The sequence below is a fragment of the Salvia hispanica genome, chromosome 2, assembly GCF_029641045.1.
Source record: "Salvia hispanica isolate PSC_SH4W2 chromosome 2, Shi_PSC_v1, whole genome shotgun sequence".
Classification (NCBI taxonomy): domain Eukaryota; kingdom Viridiplantae; phylum Streptophyta; class Magnoliopsida; order Lamiales; family Lamiaceae; genus Salvia; species Salvia hispanica.
Genome location: NC_142693.1, coordinates 60,359,500 through 60,380,834, shown reverse-complemented (window position 1 = coordinate 60,380,834; position 21,335 = coordinate 60,359,500). Strand labels below are relative to the sequence as shown.

The following is a 21,335-nucleotide window of genomic DNA, read 5'->3' as shown; positions in this document are numbered from 1 at the left end:
TTTCAACAAAGATAGGTGGGCAGAATTAATTTGAAAAACTATAGGGTGATTTAATTCATGACCGCCTCTCGTTGTAATTGTAGACTAGATTGGTGATGGTCAATATTGGATAACGATTTGACTCATTTGCACTCGTTAATGACCAATGAACCATATTGCATCATGAAACATACACAGTAATGAAGCCATGATTTGACGAGGTACACCTGGAAGAAACATTCAGGTATAAAATGAGATCGAGTGGCGGGTGACACATGTATAGTTAGAAAGCGAAGGCGATATGAACTTCAGTATCCAAACCAATTATAATTTGAAAGAGACTCAAAGAAGGGGAAACACAACTTAAAATAATTAAAGAAAATACTCCCCATTCACGGAAAAATAGTCTATTTTTTCTGTTTTTGCTCGTTTATCCATATTAGTTTCATTTTTATTTATGTATTTTTCTCACCTACGATGCTATTTGCATATCAAAACTCTGCCATCCATAATGAGATTATTTTTATGGATGGATGAAGTATTAAATTTGTTAATAAAATATCCCTTTATCTTTTCAATAATTGTTAGGGGCCATCAGTACACTGTTATTGTACATATGTATGTATATATATATGATATATGATGGCCTTATCCCAAATAGCATTAGCAAGGTAAACCAACAATGGCTGATAACACCACTCCAAGAGCCATAACTTGCAAAGGTCCACCTTTTTCATTTCCTTTATTACTATGTTTGTATACATGCATATACTAAGTCTGGTGGATCTTTGATGCAGCTGCCGTCGCATGGAAGCAATCGGAACCATTGAAGGTTGAGGAGGTTCAAGTGGACCCACCAAACTCAACTCAAGTCAGGATCAAGCTTTTGTATACCAGCATGTGCCGCACAGATATCACATGTTGGAATGGCTCCCTCTTTGTAAGAAACTCACTTTTTTGTACTGATACAAACTTTTGTGCAACTTACTATTTCATGCCTTGATAATCTTGTTTATGCATCTGTTTGTGTTTGTGTTTGTGTTTGTGTTGGTGTTCAAGCCTGCGTTCCCTCGGATCCTTGGACACGAAGGGGCGGGGTAAGTAGCTATCCATATTCATTCCAAGATGAGATCCAAAATATACATGAACTTAATTGAGAAAAAAAAAATATGCAGTGTGATTGAGAGTGTTGGGGGAGAAGTGAAAGACCTCAAGGTGGGAGACACTGTGATGGTATTCTATGTTGGAGAGTGTGGGGACTGTGCAAACTGCACGTTGGGGAAGACGAATTTATGCTTACGGTATCCTGTGATAATAACTGATGATGGAACATCAAGAATTTATGTTAAAGGGCAGAGGATCCATCGAATGTTTAGCAGCTCGACCTGGGCTGAGTATGCGGTTGTTGAGTCCAACTACGTGGTTAAGGTAGATCCGAGGATGTCGCTATCCCATGCCTGTCTCCTTACCTGTGGTTTCACAACAGGTTATGGTGGAGTGTGGAAAGCACTCAAACTTGAAAAGGGTTCAACTGTTGCTGTATTAGGCCTTGGTGCTGTTGGACTTGGAGTAAGAATGATCTCTGTTTTTCTCTGTTTTTAGCTCTGTTCTTTTGCTCTGTTTTCCTCTGTTTTTAGCTCTGTTTTCCTCTGTTTCCTCTGTTTTTCATTCGGGCTAATTTCATGGGGGGCTGGTAAATGCAGGCAGTAAAGGCTGTAAGTTTCATGTCTCACATATGTGACATGTGATAGAATCCTAAATAGAATTGGATTTTTAGTATAATACATATATTTGGTATAAGACACATTTTACCCTAATTAATTGACTATCAATTAATTATTGTCACATATCAATTAATCAAATAATCATGTTATATTGCTCCAAAGAGAATATATATTCATATATATATATGTCAATTGATTGCCAATGAATGGAAAAGATTGATTATATAATCTTTTTATGGAATGAATATCCATTCCCTTGGCCATCAAGTAAAGAATCATGCGTATATATTATTAAGATTTGATTAGAATTGATTGTGATCAATTAGTAATATTAATAGACCGAAGATTATATTCTTGGTCAATAAGAAATGTATTTACTAATTATTTTGGGCCTCTTTGATGGAAAGGGCTTTTAGGGTTTGATACTTAGGGTTTGTCCTCTCTCTGCCTATAAATACAAGTGTGGTGATCCCATCAAAACACACACATTAAGAGAACACATAAACGAGGGAAAGAGAGAGAAACAAATCCTTGGAGTTGCGCCACTACGCCGGAAAAAGGTTCAAGGAAATCGTCTCCTCCTTCCTCAATCGCTTCCGCTATGGATCGCCAAGGTATGTCTCGATCCTATTATGTTTATGGTTTACGTGAAATACATGTTGTTCGAAGATCTTGCTTTATTTATATTCAATTATGTAATCTTGAATATATGATGATAAAATAATGTCCAACATGTGGTATCAGAGCATGGTTGAGAATTCATGTATTTTCGTATTATTGAAAAACCATAATGTTTGAATTTTAATTTAAATAAATTATTGATTAACTTGAGAATCATGTTTGTGTATATTTGTTTCTCGGTTTACGGCTTTTGGTATTTTTCTTCCGTCAAGAAATTTACGGAATAGTAATTCAAGTTGGTTGACTCAATTAATTTATTACGTATGCAAATTTAATGAATCATATGACTACACGCTTATCAAATTGCACAATTATGTACTGATGGGATGTTATGTTAGAAAATTGTTTCTGCCTGAATATTTAATTTAATACCCATGATTTATGAATTGTGTATTGTTCGGCTGTTTTCATAGAAAATTTGTTTCAGCATGAATATTTGATTCCGTTCACATAATTTTGACTGGAATTATAGTTAATCTCTTTATCAATTAAAGATTGTTTATTTTGTATGATTATACTTTGAAATATATTGTTTCCCTATTGATTCTATTTATATATATGGAATTGATTTGGGTATTTTGATTGTGTATATATTTTATGTAAATTGAGTTTGAATATATGCATTGATGAATTGAGATTTCAATTAAATGTTTTATGATTATGAATCTACCGAGACGGTGGAATGAATGATTACATAATTCAATTCTCGTTTTAACATGTATTTTGATTATATTATGTTTATTTTGCAATCACCAAAGTGAGGCAAAATAAGGAGAGTCTATAATCAAACTCATATTAAAATTTGTTTAAGCAATTAATCTCTATATGTTCTTGATTATATTATGTTTATTTTACAATCACCAAAGTGAGGTAAAATAATAGTTTATAATCAAATTAAGTAAAAATCTGCTTAAGCAATTAATCGCTATACATTCTTGATTATATTATGTTTATTTTGCAATCACCAAAGTGAGGTAAAATGAGAAGAGTTTATAATCAAGTTAATATGTAAAATCTATGTATGCAATTAATCATCATGCTTGTTGTGGCTATTCATCTTCTAAATAGTTTGTTTGTTGTAAGGTCTAGATTCCCAAAGGAAATAGTCTTTGCGACATAATAAACACTAATGTAGTTAATAATTTAAATTGGTGTCGATTACCCAAAGGTAACGCCAATTTATTATTACTCAATTATTGAACTGAGATATGGATATTAAAAGCATGATTTTTATTATTGTATGAAGACTACCCAAAGGAGTTTTCATAATTGCCTCATGATATGGGTTTTCAAATTAATGTTCGTGTTATTATTCAAAGCTTTTATATGTGAGCATTCATTTCTTAACTGCTCCTATAATGTAAAAACATATATTTTTTTGCTACTAGCATATTTACCTCAAACGTTCCCCAACTTTATGGAACTAACTTCTTTGAATGGAAAGAGAAACTTAAGTTCACTCTTGGAATAATGGACTTGGAACCTAACACTGTTGAATGATAATCCAATTATCTTTGATCAAAGTAGTTGGTTGATTGCCCATAATGCTTGAGAAAAATCTAACAGGACTAAGTTTACAGTTCATTAGAATATTCGTTGTAGATAAAGTCTCTCAATGACTGATATTGCAAAAGAATATTTGCATAATGTTGAGGATCACTTCACAAACTGCATATACGTCTATTGCAGGAAAACTTATGAAGGATCTCATGAGCATGCAATATGATGGTTCTCGGACTATGTACGAGCATGTGATGGAAATAAATAACATCTCTAAGCTGGAAAAGTTAGGATTATAGGTGGATAAGGATTTCATTGTTCAATTCATCCTAACTTCCTTATATCCTCAGACCATTCCAAATTGATTCACTATAAAAGATTAGTGGACTCTTAAAGAATTGGGAAACGTATTGGTCTAGGAGGAGCATAAGATGAAGAAGTATGGAATGGGTGCATCTCATGCTCATATTGCAACCGAAGGAGCGTCTAAAGGATAATATTCATTCGAATTTATCATTCTTATGGCATAAAGGAACTGGATCATATTTCTAGTGAAAGAATTAAGAGGCTTATAAAGGATAATATTCATTCGAATTTAGACTTTACAAGCATTACCGTTTGTGTGGATTGTATTAAATGTAAACAAACTAAACACAGTACTAAAAATGCCACAAGAAGCAATGAGCTCCTTAAAATTATACATACAGATATTTGCGGACCTTTTGATGTCTCGACTTCTAGTGGATAAAAACGTTTTATCACCTTTATTGACGATTTTTTTCGCATTATGGATTTATTTATTGCAATAAAAATCTCAGGCACAGTTGAACATTTTATGACTGAGGTTGAAAGGCAATTAAATAGAAATGTGAAAATTATTCGATCTGATAGAGGTGGTGAATGTTATGGTCGTACCACTAAAATAAGTCAATTACTTGGACTTTTTGCCAAATTCTTAGAAAAGCGTGGTATTTATGCTTAATATACTATGCCAAGTACGCCTCAGCAGAATGATGTTGCTAAGAGACGAAACTGAATTCCCATGGAAATGATTAAAAGTATGATAATTCTACCTTACTCATATTGTTGTGTGAATTTTTATGCTCTTAGAACCGCTATTTATGTATTAAACCGGGTTTCTAGTAAGGTTGTACCAAAGACTCTCTTATGAACTTTGGACAAGTAGAAAACCCAGTTTGCAGCACCTTCATATTTGGGGCTATTCAGCAGAAACTAGAGTATACTCTTCGCAAGAAAAGAAATTGAATTTTAGAAGTTAGTGGTTACTTTATAGGTTACTAGATAAATCCAAAGGGTAAAGGTTTTATTATCCTAATGATAACATGAGAATTATGGAAACTGAAAATATATGATTCTTTGAGAATGGTGAGATCAGTGGGAGTTTTAACACTCATAATGCGGTCATTAGTGAAATAAGGGTAGATTTTCCTCTTCCCTCATTTCCTTAAGAATTAAGTGTGCCAAATATTGTTGAATAGCCTAACAATATTGAACATTTGAATGACTAATGATGATGCCAAGTTCATTGAACATAGGTGTGGAAGAAGCATCTCTAGAAGTGTCATTAATGTTTTCTTAATGAGAACGAATGTGGTCATTTCTGATGACTGTGGCATATCTCCAAGAATCCGAATGTGATATATGAATACGTAATGATCCAGTTTCATATTCACTAGTCATTAAGTGTAATAATTCTAATAAATAGATTGATGCATGATGAAAGAGTTAAAATCTATGGATTATAATAGAGTCTGGGACCTTGTCGAATTACCTGATAGACAAAAGTATATTGGGTGTAAATGGGTCTTCAAGACCAAATTCGACATAAATGGTTTAATCGAACGATTTAAAGCCAGACTTGTTGCCAAAGGTTATACTCATAAAAGATAGCATTGATTATAAAGAGACTTTCTCTCAAGTATCAAAGAAGGACTCACTTAGAATCATTTTGGCACTTGTAGCCCATTTCGACTTGGAACTACATCAAATGGATGTGAAAAACTGCTTTTCTAAATGGCGATTTGTAAGAAGAAGTCTACATGAAACAACCTGAAGACTTCATTAAGAAATGGAATGAAAATTTTTAGTCTGCAAACTTAAGACATCAATTTATGGACTGAAACAAGCTTCTCGACAATGGTATTTTAAATTCCATGACACTATTACTGCTTTTGGTTTTAAAGAAAACACTGTTGATCGGTGTATATACCTCAAGGTTAGTGGGAGCAAGTTCATATTTTTGGTTTTGTATGTTGATGATATATTGCTTGCTAATAGTGACATTGGATTACTACATGCACTAAAATTATCTCTCTAAAAATTTCAACATAAAAGATATGTGTGAGACATCCTATGTCATATGATAGAAATATCTTGTGATCAATCACGTGGACTCTTGGATTGTCTCATAAAAGCTACATAGATCGAATCTTTTAGAGAGATATGGCATGAGTGCTTGTTCTCCAAGTGTTGTTCAAATTCGTAATGGTGACAAATTCAGTTTGGATCAATGTCCAAAAACTGAATTGGAACGTAAGGATATGGAAAATATTCCTTATGCATCTATTGTGGGAAGTTTGATGTATGCTCAAGTCTGTACTAGACCAGACATCAGCTTTGCAGTTGGAATGCTAGGCCGTTACCAAAGTAACCCTGGTGTTGAACATTGGAGAACTGCAAAGATAATAATGAGATACTTAAAGTGAACAAAAGATTTTATGCTCACATTACGGAAATCTGATCAACTAGAAATTATTGGATTTCCATTAAAGCTAAATTTATGGTTTGCTTTGAAGCATTAATGATTGCAAAATTTTATTTCAGGCCTTGGCATTGTCTCCTCAATATCCAAGCCGTTGAAATTATATTGTGATGATAGTGCAATCGTATCTTTCTGTAAGTATGACAAATATTTAAGGAGCTAAACACATGGAATTAAAGTTTCTTGTCGTGAAAGATGAAGTTTGGGAACAAAGAATATCTATATAATATATAAGCACACAGCTTATGGTTGCTGATCCATTGACTAAGGTGTTACCGCCTAAGACATTTATGGAATAAGTTAACAGAATGGGTCTTGGGTATGGAAACGTCTAATCTTTATGTTTCCATGTTGGTTCAGACACTTAAGTTATAGATATTTTGAATTCAATAAAGTTGTTTCTGCTTTTCCTGCATATACTTATTATTTGATATGCATATGTACGTTTTTAGTATTAATGCAGGAGGTCTTGAAATAAGACAATTACGGACGCGGTGTTACTTATAGATTATATTAGGGTGGATATTAGTGATGTGGTACATGGAAGGAACTATGTCGATTGAATGATATACGCCCGCCATGACCCGCATTAGTAGTCTCTCTAATATAATACTTATGTTTACCAATGATGAAAGTATTTATAAAGTCCAATATTATGCGTGCCTTATGTTTATTATGTCTATTTTACTGTGGCTCTGTCAAGTGTGACAAGTGGGAGAATCGAAAACTTTGTGTCCCACATGTTCGCCAAGTGGGAGAATGTAAGTTTTATGTCTCACATATGTGACATGTGATAGAATCCTAAATAGAATTGGATTTTTAGTATAATACATATATTTGGTATAAGACACATTTTACCCTAATTAATTGACTATCAATTAATTATTGTCACATATCAATTAATCAAATAATCATGTTATATTGCTCCAAAGAGAATATATATTCATATATATATATGTCAATTGATTGCCAATGAATGGAAAAGATTGATTATATAATCTTTTTATGGAATGAATATCCATTCCCTTGGCCATCAAGTAAAGAATCATGCGTATATATTATTAAGATTTGATTAGAATTGATTGTGATCAATTAGTAATATTAATAGACTGAAGATTATATTCTTGGTCAATAAGAAATGTATTTACTAATTATTTTGGGCCTCTTTGATGGAAAGGGCTTTTAGGGTTTGATACTTAGGGTTTGTCCTCTCTCTGCCTATAAATACAAGTGTGGTGATCCCATCAAAACACACACATTAAGAGAACACATAAACGAGGGAAAGAGAGAGAAACAAATCCTTGGAGTTGCGCCACTACGCCGGAAAAAGGTTCAAGGAAATCGTCTCCTCCTTCCTCAATCGCTTCCGCTATGGATCGCCAAGGTATGTCTCGATCCTATTATGTTTATGGTTTACGTGAAATACATGTTGTTCGAAGATCTTGCTTTATTTATATTCAATTATGTAATCTTGAATATATGATGATAAAATAATGTCCAACAAAGGCATCACAAATCTTAGGAGCCTCAAGGATATTTGGGATCGATGTCAATGATAAGAAACGTGACATATCAAGAGCTTTCGGGGTTACTGACTTTATAAATCCTAAGCATTCTGATAAACCTATATCGCAGCTGATACAAGAGGCTACTGGTGGACAAGGCGTGGATTATTGCGTTGAATGCACCGGTGTTGCAGACCTCCTCAACGAAGCCATTGCAAGCACAAAAATGGTATGTCGACCTTGAATGACTACTACTATTATTGCTGTTGTTGTTGGCAAAACTTATTAGAAGCTAGTTTCCAATTGAGGCTTACTGTTTCGCGCACACATTGGTATGGAATCAGGGAGTCGGGGAGACAGTGTTGATAAGCGCCCACTGGAGGAAAAGGGGGAGCTTAACTACATTCCGATGATCCTCGGGAGGACTATTAAGGGAACAGCCTTTGGTGGTGTGAAAACCCACTCTGATATTCCTAAAATTGTCGAGAAATGCATCAACAGGGTAAGAAATAATTTCATGTTTCAAATTATTGTTGTGAAATAATTGTGATTATTTTTTAGCAGGAAATCAATCTTGGTGATCTCATAACTCATGAGATATCACTTGCCGATGTCAATAAAGGATTTCTAGAGTATATGAAGCAGCCTGATTGTGTCAAGGTCATTATCAAGTTCTGAGAAGAATTTTGTGGAATTGAATGCTGATTTATTTTGGTTTGAATGTTAATTTATGGATGAATAATGTTGAATAAAGCAAAAATAGTATAGTATGATTTATTTTGTAAGCCAAACATATTAACGTAGTTGATGCCATTTTATTGCCCATAAAATAAAAAAGTTTGCTTCAATTTTGGTTGGTCTCATATATTTGAAAATTTGAAAATTTCAATTATTCCAAGATAACATTTTGAAACAAATCCGATGTTAAATTGGTGCACACACATAAATTTTTGGTGAAGACAATAAATAGTGACATAAGTGTGTATTAATATAACGACGTATATGACTTAACGACTCTGCGCCTAAAAAACGAGTGAACTACAAAAATGGTCCCTAGACTATGGGTTTATCTCACCCATAGTCCCTAAACTTTAAAAATATCACCAGACATCCCTGGATTAAGAGTTTATTTCGAAATTGGTCATTTTGGCTATTTATGTTCCAAAAATGCCCTTTTGAGCATTTGGACAATTTTGTCTTTTCACATTTTAACTGTTTCAATATGATATTATTTCAATGACGTACTAAATCTGATATTATTTTAAAATTATATTCTTCTTCCTTTTGTCATCCTTCAATTTATTTTTTTATTTCAATATTAGATTTAATTTTATAAAATTAAATGTGCTATTGAAATAAAAAAACAAAGTGAAGGATGGCAAAGTGAAGAAGAAGATAGTTTTGAAATAATATCAGATTTAGTACATCATTGAAATAATATCATATAGAAACTGTTAAAATGTGAAAAGACTAAATTACCCAAATGCTCAAAAGGGCATTTTCGGATTAAAAACAGCCAAAAGGACTGATTTCGAAATAAACTCTTAGTCCAGGAATGTCTGTGTAACACCCGCCCTTTTTATTCCTAAGAATTTTGGAAACTGACCTATAATTAATACTCCCTCCGTCCCGGAGTATTAGACTCACTTCTTTTGGGCACACGATTTAAGGAATTGATATTTAAATAGTTAAAATGGAGAGAGTAAAGTATGAGAGAGGGAAAAAGTAGGGGAGAGAAGAGAGAAAAAAGTAGGTGGAGAATAAAATAAGATAGATGCTTTTTGCTAAAAAAGGAAATGAGTCTAATATGTTGGGACATCCCAAAAGGGAAAGTTGGTCTAATACCTTGGGACGGAGGGAGTATATATTAGTTTCGCGCCTAACCTCTTTTACTTCTCAGTATGATCAAACGTTGTGAAGTATATTTTGAGTGATGAATGAAAATAGTGTTATTACAATATTTAATATCCTTATAGCCTGTATTTAAAGACCGAGCTTCAAATAAAAGTTCTACATCGAGTTCAACATTAGAGTAAAAATAAAAATACTCTACATGCTCTCCGGATCTTGCTCAATAGTCACGCCTTGAACCCCGATGGCTACACGGAAGGATAAGAAGCATGTTAAATCAAGACGAGACGATCGACGAAATCACATCACATCAAACACGCTTATCAAACGACGGCTCGCGTTTTCCAAACGACGGCTCACGTCTTTTTAAGCGACAAGATGTAATATTCTTGCCATTTATGGTATTAAGAATGATTGATTTGCCAACTTACCCCTTTTAGCAAAAAGTCATTATCTCTTGTGTAATAGTTTGCTTCCATGAATTAGGAATTTGACCATGTTTTTCCATGTACCCTTTTCCACTATAAATACCACTTCATCTCTACCCTTAATTCTTTTGTTCCTCCACAAAATCCCTATTCAATTTTTCTCAAAATGAGGATGCAAATAAGTGCTTGAGGAAGAGGAGTCAAATTTCTTACACACACTACATTTCTTCAACTTCTTTGCTCAAGGTAAACTCTTCCACATTAAACCTTACTCATAGTTTTTTTTTCATATTCTTAGAACACGCATGAACATGATTTAAAGAATGCTCAATTAGAGAAAACCCAAGTATGATCATTTTCAAATTATTACTTCTTTAAATCCCAACGAGCACTCCACGTAATCATCTTCAAACCAAGTTCATTCCTAGCATTTCATGTCACTAGCCAAGCATGTGCAAAAGAACTTAGAATGCTCAAACATAGCTTCTTGATAGTGCTAATCCCACCATAATCTTTTTCTACAATAGCTCTCGTGACATGAATTTAGCAATTCCAAGCTACTTATATCCAAATAATCTTTATGCTAGATTTCTTAATCAAGTTGACAAAAACGTATTCTTTTTACCATCCGTTTCTTCAATATTCAAGTAGTATAGCCTTGCAATAACAATAAGTGTAATATTCATAAACGAGCATGAAATATAAACAAGAACTTAGCATTTCGGAGGTTTAAATCCTCGGAGGAGGGGCTGCTCTCGGTGCCCCGCGCACCTGCTGCCCTCGCCAACACAATACCCACGCCGCTGCCTTAACCGGGGACTGCTCGAAGCTACTTAGCTACTGCCAAGCGACGAAGCCGCTACTCTCGGTGCCGACGTGCTGCTGCCTCATCGATCTAGGAGGAGCATGTGCTGCTGCTCCGGCACAGCCCCTGCCCAATGGCTACTGCCCTTTCGACGTTGCCGCTGTCCACTTGACACACCAGTTGCCGGCGAAGCTCCGGTAGCTGCAACGGTGAATCCGGAATAACTCCGCTGCCCCACACCTGTGACGGCGGCTGAGCACGTTGCAGTGGCGTATACACTTAGTAACAAGGAGGTACAACCGTACCCCCAAAATTGTATGCTTTAATATTATATGTAGTCTTATTTTCACAAAATTCGGTGGTGCCCTAGTGGCAAATTGGCTCGCTCTCCATGCCAGAGGCCCGAGTTCAACTCTCTCTTCTCCAAATTAACTTTGTTTTAGTCTATATCACCTCTAATTCAATTTTATTTTGTTCTCAATTCATATTCAAGTTTTATTAATTATTTTGTTTTTAACAAATATTTACGTGTTTAACCACTAACTTTTGCTCTTTTTTAATTTAGTTTTGTATTCTTTCATATTTAATTTCAATTAATTATTTTTTAGAAGATACTTATATGACTAATATAAAGTACAGTATATATTTTTGTAGTTTAAAAAAATCTCAATAATAAAATTAACCTTCTCATTATATAGTGCTAATTAACAAAACATGGATACTTGTATTTCAAATGTACAATTTTCGTTATACAATAAAATAATTTATCGAAATTTAAAATGAAGTTTTTTTATATAAAAAAAAGTAAAGACAAAGATTTTATTTTAAAAATTGAATAATTGAAAAAATATAACAAAGAAAACAAAAACGATCATTCACATTTTGAAATATTGTCTTTGTAATTATTTTTTGCACCCCCAAATTAAAAAATCCTGGATACGCCACTGGCACGTTGTTGGACATATTTTGAAGAGGAAAGGAGTAAGGGGGGAGGGAGCATGTGTATGTGTATATGCGTGTGTAAATGTATTTGTGTAAAAGGGAAAGAGGAAGAAAAGAAAAGAAAGGGGGAAGAAGAAAGAAGGACTAAGCTGGAGGACGACGACGGCGATGAGCTCGCCGGTGAGCCGTGGAGGAGAACGGATATCAGAAAGATGGACAGAGAGGAATGTGTGATCAACGTGAGGAGAGTGGATGAAGAAGAAAGAGCCCTCTTGATTTCAAAATATGATTTTTTTTTTTTTGTGAAGTAAAGTTAGGGGTCATTTTGGACTCGCACAAATTAATGGATGAAAGTAAGAAAATAAAGTACTTCTTAATTAATCTATAAATTTAATAAATCCCCAGATTAATTAATTTCAAGTAACTAAACCTTGAAATTGAAGTAAGCACTAAAGTACTGGATCGAGAAACTAAATCCACAAGTTTGATTATCACAAAGAATTGAAGTAGTTTGATCAAGATAAGAACGTAGGATTCATTTCCATATAGGATCATTGCATGTCATGCACCTTATGTATGTTTATAAGACTAACTGAATGAATACCTCTTTCAAGAAGGGCGTGTACAAGGAGTTTGTTTTCGAAGTCGAGCTTGTGTAGAGAAGTGGTACTTTATTGGGAAGCATCGAGGTGGGCTTTATATCCAACACATTAAGTGTGGATAAAATTATCAAATATATGAAATGATTTTTGCTTGATAAAATCGCACTTACCTTTTTTTTTTAAAATGTTATCGTGCCATAAATTGTTTATTTTATGATGCCTATCTGTTTGGCGATGCCAAATGAATGAATGAATTAATCGAATTCGGCTCCAATAGGACCAAGATCCTATTCGATTTAGTGTACACAAAGGAATGGACCGTGAGTCATCGTAAGGGTTGGCCGGTCAATGTGATCGTGGAAGGTGGCCACCTTCCCGACACACAATGATCCATCAGATATGGCAGATTGTTGGAATGAACTTAGTCTGATCAGACGAACTTTATGAAAATGAACTTAGTAAGCTCGGGCCTTTAAGAAAAACCCTCGTGTGTCACTGTGATGGCATGATAATAACTTTTTCTTATATGTGTAACTTTCGGCACTGTTTTCACTGAGTACCCCATACTTAGCCCTGCATGTATTTCTAAATGTGCAGGTTGAGCTGTGATGAAATGATGGCTGAGTGGAGTTGGTGGTCGTCTCATCTCTTTTATAGGATTTTTGTGGCATATGTCTTCACACATATGGCCATGCGTTTGCAACACCTTCCGCTGTGCACTATTGTAGTATTTTGTATTAGATGGATCGTAAGGAAAATGATTAGCAACGAGTGACTTGTGATAAACACTTTTTTTGATCTTCATGATCTTTCGTTGCCTTGTGAACCTTCTTTATCTTATTAAAACGTATTTGAGTGTCTTATTGTTAATTCTTTCATTCCCTTTCTATCCCCTCTTCTTTTTCCCCTCCCCTAGTTATGATTCACCGAGCAATGCTATCCTTAGTAAGCCGCGGTCTGACTCAACTTATTTTTAACACAAGTATACCCGCAAGTGTACGGGGCTAATGTAGCAGTAAGCAAAGAGTATCGTATTGAAGAGTTGATTTTCTTGCTTGCTGTATCCTATCAATTTCTAATTACACACTTCCTAGATCCAGTAAATCAACTAGATCACAAGGTCTAGAGACTCACAAGACTGGAAGTCTGGTCGTTGGTACGCAAGCAAACCTTCAAAACCCTCAACCACAGATACTAAACTAGCACAGGGAAGTAGGGATCGATCCCACAGAGATGGACTCGTATAGTACATGCATAGAGATTTGGAAACTATTTTTGGGTTGGCTGCTGCCACGCATATTTTGGGTTGAGGAATTTAACTAAGTGAATTTGGAAATAAAGTATGCTATGCTAACTGCTAGATCTAGGCAAAAAATGAATTATGTATAAGAACTAAATCAAATCAACTACTAGATCTGGGACTTCTACGAACATCTCTAGACCAAGGAGATTAAAACAAGTGGGGACCAAACTCTGAAAAAGGTAAGTACGGACAGAATCGAATCTGCAGCCTAACTAACTAAAGCATCAACTGAAAATGACTTCATCTTCTTCAACGAACACAAATAAATGCAGAGATCAAGAAAAACAAACTCAGATGTAGATTGGAAACATAATTTTAACGGTAAACGAAACAACGACGGAAATCACACTACTAGACGAAGCAAACCAAGCAGAACAAAATCCCCATAATCTCATGCACAAATTTCACCTCCCCTGTTCAGATCCACACTTCGGATGCTAAATCCACTCCGGATCCAAGCATCAGAACAAAAATCCAACCGAACACAACTTCAATACCACGATTCTCGAATCTCCTAAAATATTCAGCAACAAATTCAAGAGAACATCTCAAATAAACAAACCAAAATAGCAAGCATCATAATAATCAACACGAAATCTAACTTCATCAAAGCAAATCAAATGTAAATAGAACGGATAAACTGATTCAGCAACAAAACAACAAGCTCGACTTCCAAACGTGAAGTTCGAGACTGAACTGAGTACCAAACAGAAATTAAGAGAACAATTGTTTCTTCGCCCTCAAGGGACGGTGGTGCACTGATACGTAATTCACGAAAACGAAAACCTCCCCCAATTCCCCATTTCCCTAGTGTGTGTGAGCTAAGAGCGTGACTGTGTGTGGAGTGTGACGGATCTGCCATTCTTGTTGCGCACTCCTTTATTTATAAGCTTCGAGGTGGGGCCCAGCGAGGTATTGATTGACTTGATTGCCCTCAGCTTTTGGCTTCCTTCCTCTAGCTTTTCCTCGTGATTCCGTTCCTGCTCCTCGCTAGATATCCTCCTCCAGCATCTCCTGGATCTAGCGCTACACACACACCTGGCTTAACAAAACTTGTTAGATCCAGCAGAAATGTGATGTTTTTCACTACATAACCAATGCATGAAATTAGCCTTATCAAACTGCTCACACTTAAACCATACTTGTCCTCAAGTATAAAGACAAGAAGAAAAGAAGAATAAGGCGAATTTCAAGCATGGTTATCCCCTTGACCGACTCTACAGACTCTAGACAAAACTCCTACACCTAGACACAACTGAGGCAAAGCTAGACACTAAAACAAAGAGTACATAATCACATAGGATGAAAACATATAAACACATATGCATGAACTGGTTTCAACTTTTAGGCAACCGTCCCCACAAGATTAAGATCAATCCAACAGGCTGCACTCCTCCAAATAGGCCCTTTTCTCCCCTCTACCTAGCCAATCTGTCAGCTCGTCAAGATAGCCTTTTACTTCCCCAATTGTTAGATTCACTCGATCGCTCATTCCTTACCAGGGATGTTAGGACCGATTCTCTCTTAAGTTATTGCCAAACCACTGAAACCTCGGGTTATGAGAATTCCTCCTTCTATCCTCCGTCACTATCCCCCTTTTTTTCTTTTTTTTTTCTTTCTGGACTTCGTCCAGCTTATACCTCCTTGATTTCCTGGACTTCGTCCAGCTTATACCTCCTTGATTTCCTGGACTTCGTCCAGCTTATACCTCCTTGATTTTTTTCTCTCTTTTTATTTCCTCCTCTGGACTTCGTCCAGCTTATACCTCCAGATTTTATGATTATATATTTTCTCCTTTCCCCCTTTTTTATTTATATTTTTTTTTTTTTTTTTTCTTCTCTTTTCCTTCAGCATTCAGTGGCAGACTTTTGACATGTGTTAGCTCTAAGTGTTATCACAGGCTTATAACTCACCTCTAGAGTAGGGCTTCACAACTAGGCAAGTAAAGGCATTTACTATCGTTCTTGCTTCATTCAGATTGGTTCGGCTTACTAAAGAATCAGGCTTCTAAGTTGGAATACCTCCTATTTTCAATTACTCTCCCTAAGGGAATCTGCCGTATTATATCCACTAGTTCATGCGATACAATCCTAGACCTACAACTCCTCAAAGCATAATAACACTGCATTGATTCCTCTCCCCCTCCCACTTCACTCAAGCTTGTCCTCAAGCCATCGTCGTGAAGGGGGGAAAACAGAGAATTCAATGCAGAATTAAACAACAATTTCACTTCTCACACTTAGACCGAGCAACGGGCTAAGTGGGAGAAGAATAAACCAACAGAAAACATAGAACTTCTCACACTTAGACCAAGCATTGGGCTAAGTGGGAGAAGATAGCATAAAACACAGCAACGCATGGAAATAAAACACAGAAAAAGAAACACAAAAACTAAAATTTACTTGGTCTGGGGAAATTGCTCATTTCTGGGGCTGGCTCCCGCGAGAGCCAGACGGTGGTGGAACACTGGGGCGGTTTGTTTTCACTTTCTTCTTCGCTGGTTGCTCCAGCTCTTCCTTTCCTTCTGCAGCTTGATCGAGTCCTGGTTTCCTCATTAGCATTTTCGTCCTCGGTGGATTTGGAACTTTCTCGGGAATAGTCGGGGTGGTCAACTGCTGGAATGGCTTGATCGAGGGACTGCTGTGGATGATCTTCTGTGCCTCGCCACTTGACCCAGGAGTCGACTTCGACTGGGTCAAGGGAAGCGTCTGATGCAGCCATTTCAACATCCGCGTAGATATCTCCACAGCTTCCGCCACTCTTTCACTTTGTTTGGCACATTTCGTGGCCAAATCTGCTACGTTGCTGCTCAGAACTTTTACTTCTTCCCGACTCCCATTGAGTTCCTTCCGTATTCCCCCGAGTTCCTTCATCATCTCCTTTTTCATCAGTTGCATTTCCTTTTTCATGTCCTGCACCTCCTTCCTAAGCTCTTCCACCTCTTCACTTGGCATGGCCTCCTCAGCTTCCTCCGGCTCCGCCTTCGCTTTATCTCCCAGCGAATAGAAGTAAGTCTTGTTGCCTTGAGTTTGCAACAAGCCCTTGTTGAAGAAGTAGTCTACGCTGAAAACCTCTGGGCGGTCGCACATCACGACCTCGGGAGCAAGCTCGGCGATCTTCACCTCAATGTTTCGTTGCAGGTAGGCGCCGATGAGGTGGCAAGTATACATGTGGCGTGAGGGATTGCTCGTCATCTGGTGACAGGCCTGAGCCAGCCAATATCCCAAATGTACCTTGATGCCATTGGCCATGCACCAAGTGAAATATAGGTCGGTGGTTGTAAGAGCGGCATTTGCTGTCCCCATCAGATTGTAGCTGATAAAAGTTTGGGCGAAACGAAGGATGCGGTCTTGGATATGAGAGGCCTTCGAGTAGCTTGACTTGAATGCACCCGCTTGAGAGTGAGTGAGCGACTCCCATGCTGACTGCACATTGAAACCGGGTGTGTGCTTTGGTAGCCCAATCATCCTCTCGTTCCACTCCCCTTCATCATCCTCCTCTGGAGTGAGCACCCCCATACGGAGTGACCATTCTCTGATGCTAATCTCATGTTCTTCGTTGAACATCCGGAAGGTAATGGAGTCTGCATCCAAGTCAGTAGTGTTTTTAAACCGAAAGGTGGAGAAAAACTCCCTCGCCAGATCCACCGGAACCTTTACTCTGCTATGCTGCAGCAGCCACTCAAAACCAATTGAGGAAATGCAAGCACAGAACTCTTCGTCGCTTGCAATCTTTACTAGTTCCTTCGGCCGATATTGCTTCCCAGACTTCGTCATCTTTCCCGTGCCACACCTTTCCTTGTAAATAGCGGCCCTCTTCGGATCGTCGAACTTCCTCATAGCTTGCAACAATTTTTTCGTTAACAACACCTTCGGGCGTCCAGCGATAGGCTCCTCCTCCACTTCCTCAGAGTCAGACTCCGGCAGGGGAGTCTGTTCGTCTTGATGCTCCGTGGAGGGTTCCTCGACCACTGGGGAAAAAGGTTCCTCGACCTCCTTGACGGAGGTAGCTTTCCTCGATCGGGTAGTTGCATGGCCTTTCCCTTTCTGTTTCTTCTCGTTTTCCAGACGGCTCTCCTCAGCCGTTGAGTCCTCTTGTGCCACTTCGTCAACTTCATCCAGTAAGCTTCTCCTGGTGCGCCTTCGCTCAGCCCTTTCGTCTACAGCGGGCTCATCTTTCTCTTCCGGTTCATCTACCAAATCCACAATTAAATGGAGCCCCTCCACGTCGGGCTCCTGTACATCAGTCTGCTGCATCTCCGCAGCATCCTCAAACTTCTCAGGGGTTGCCCCCTCACCTTCAACCATCGGGGTTGCCCCCTCAATGTAAACGGGGCTTCCCCCCCCAATATCGAGTAGAGTACCCTCCTCGTCGGCAGGGGTACCCCCTTCCTTCCCCTTATCACCCTCAAGATTAGGGTCCTCGAATTTTCCTATCTCTGTCTCGTCACCCTCAAGATTAGGGTTCTCAAAATTACCTGTCTCTGTATCGTCACCGTCCCCGCCTTCCTTTCCGTCCCTTTTTCCGCCGTCCTTTTGCCTACCTCCGACATCATCCGCCTCCTCTGGGACTATTTCTGTGTTTGTCGGTTCAGATCTACACGCTTCCGCCTCTCCTTGCAGCGCTTTCTCATGAGAGACGGAAGGTCGGGCTGACGAATCGTCTGGTACCGACGTCGGCACAGTGATCGCCGCGGATGGCATCATATTGGCAAAGAATAGGGCGTAGACCTCCTTCGCCTTTTCGACGCACCCTACCTTCTGCGTCAGATCGGCCAGCAAGGCCGGGTCGTAGACTATTTGTGGAGAATTTCCGGCGGGATTAGTGGATTCCATTACTCAGATCTGCAATTCAAACAAAAACTCGGCCGATTTGGTTAGGGTTTGTAAGCTTAGAGAGAGAATGACAGTAGAGAGAGGGAGGAGCAAGTTGTGAAATTATTATGTGGAGAGAGAAGGTCGGTTCGCATCTTTTACACAGAAGAGAGAGACGGTTGCAGGCATGACATCAGCGACCGTACTCCTCCATAATTGTCGGCATTTTGAATTTCAAATTATAACTTCCCTCCTCAACTGCTCCTTCATGCACTCTTCCTCTAATTGATTCCCTTGACCGCGACCTAAAAAAAATATGAAGACCCCAGACTCCTGGGTCAAGGTTAAAGTACGAGACATAAATCCCCTTTGAGTTTGGGTCTTCGAAAATATTTTTGGAAATTTTTGAATTTTTATTTTGTTTGGATTTTCTTTGTCTTCTAAAGCAATTAAACTATGTACAATTACCTTTGAATATTCTCGAATCCCCTGGATCAGTGTGTAAAAACATAACATTTCCCTTGACCCAGGAGTTCATCGAGAATATTCCTTTGTCTGGCTAAGTGATAACTGAGAGCGCACGTAGTGGTATTTCCTCCACTACGCATAGCTCAGAATTATCCCTATAGACTTTCAATCTATGGCCATTAACAAGAAAAGGGACCGAGTTAGGAGCACTTCCCTGGATTTCCACTGCTCCGTGTGCGCGGAGGCCAACGATGGTATATGGACCTACCCACTTTGACTTCAACTTCCCTGGCATTAGCTTGAGTCTGGACTGAAATAGAAGTACTTTCTGCCCCACCTGAAGTTCCTTGACCCGGAGGTTCTTGTCGTGCCAGAGCTTCGTTCTTTCCTTGTACCACATTGCTGAATCGAATGCCTCTAGCCGTAGTTCCTCCAGCTCCTGTAATTGCAGCTTCCTTTCTTCTTCACATGCCACAGACTTCATATTCATTTCCTTAATGGCCCAGTATGCCTTGTGCTCCACTTCCACGGGTAAGTGACACATTTTCCCAAACACCAACCTATAAGGTGACATCCCGATTGGTGTCTTGTAAGCAGTTCTATACGCCCACAAAGCATCGTCAAGGCGTTTACTCCAATCCTTCCTTGTGGTGTTAACTGATTTTTCCAAAATACTCTTTATCTCCCTATTAGAGACTTCAGCTTGCCCATTCGATTGGGGGTGATATGGTGTAGACAATCTATGATGCACGCCGTATTTCCTCATGAGCGCTTCTATAGTGCGGTTGCAGAAGTGTGTTCCTTGATCTGAGATAATCGCTCTAGGAACTCCATATCTGCTGAAAATGTTTGACTTCAGAAACTTGGCCACCTCTTTAGACTCACAAGTGGGCGTAGCCTTCGCCTCTATCCATTTGGAAACGTAGTCTACAGCGACCAATATGTAAGCATTTCCGTACGACGACGGAAATGGGCCCATAAAATCCATCCCCCAAACATCGAAAATTTCGCAGATCACTATGGGCACTTGGGGCATCTCATCTCGTCTCGAGATTCCCCCTGTCTGTTGACACCTTTCGCAGCATTGACAGTATTCAAAGGCATCCTTGTTCAATGTAGGCCAGTAGAATCCACTGTCTAGAACTTTCCTTGCGGTTCTCCTTGGTCCGAAATGCCCTCCACACGCCAAGGAGTGACAATGATGGAGTACATCTCTTTGTTCCCATTCAGGAATGCAACGTCGAATTATCTGATCTGCACACATCTTCCAAAGATAAGGATCATCCCAGAAGTAATATTTGGCTTCGCTTTTAAGCTTCATCTTCTGGGCCCGGGAAGCTTCCTCTGAACTTGGCACCTCTCCCGTGACCAAGTAATTTGCCAGGTCTGCGTACCATGGTTCTGCGTTACGTACGCGCTTTCCTCGATCAGATTCTCCTGGACCGGTTAAAACTAAGACAGATTCCCAGCTTATCGGTCTAGGTGGTTCGTCCATATAGTACAAATGCTCTTCGGGAAAAACATCGGGAATAGCCTCGTCCGTATCTCCTTGATGAATTCTACTCAAGTGGTCAGCCACTCGATTCTCTGTTCCTCTTTTGTCTCTTACTTCCCAATCAAACTCCTGTAGAAGTAGGACCCATCGAATTAGCCTTGGCTTTGATTCTTTCTTAGCTAGCAAGTACTTTATTGCTGCATGATCAGTGAAAACAATAACCTTTGACCCAAGAAGATAAGGGCGGAATTTTTCGAACGAGTAGACGACAGCCAACATTTCCTTCTCCGTAGTATCGTAATTCTTCTGAGCTTGATTTAGTGTCTTGGACGCATAGAAAATTACGTAGTTTTTCCCATCTATCTTCTGCCCTAGGACGGCTCCCACAGCGAAATCGCTCGCGTCGCACATTATCTCAAAAGGGTGATTCCAGTCCGGTGCCCTGATAATTGGTGC

The 21,335-nt window shown here is 38.3% G+C and overlaps 1 pseudogene across 1 annotated transcript; it reads left to right on the top strand.

Moving 5' to 3' along the window:
- Window positions 1-310: 310 nt before the first annotated feature.
- On the top strand, window positions 311-8,915 carry LOC125202459 (8-hydroxygeraniol oxidoreductase-like; annotated as a pseudogene). The gene is made up of 7 exons (XR_016135171.1): window positions 311-701; window positions 777-919; window positions 1,039-1,076; window positions 1,155-1,563; window positions 8,173-8,400; window positions 8,516-8,673; window positions 8,736-8,915. The product of XR_016135171.1 is annotated as an 8-hydroxygeraniol oxidoreductase-like (transcript).
- Window positions 8,916-21,335: the final 12,420 nt, after the last annotated feature.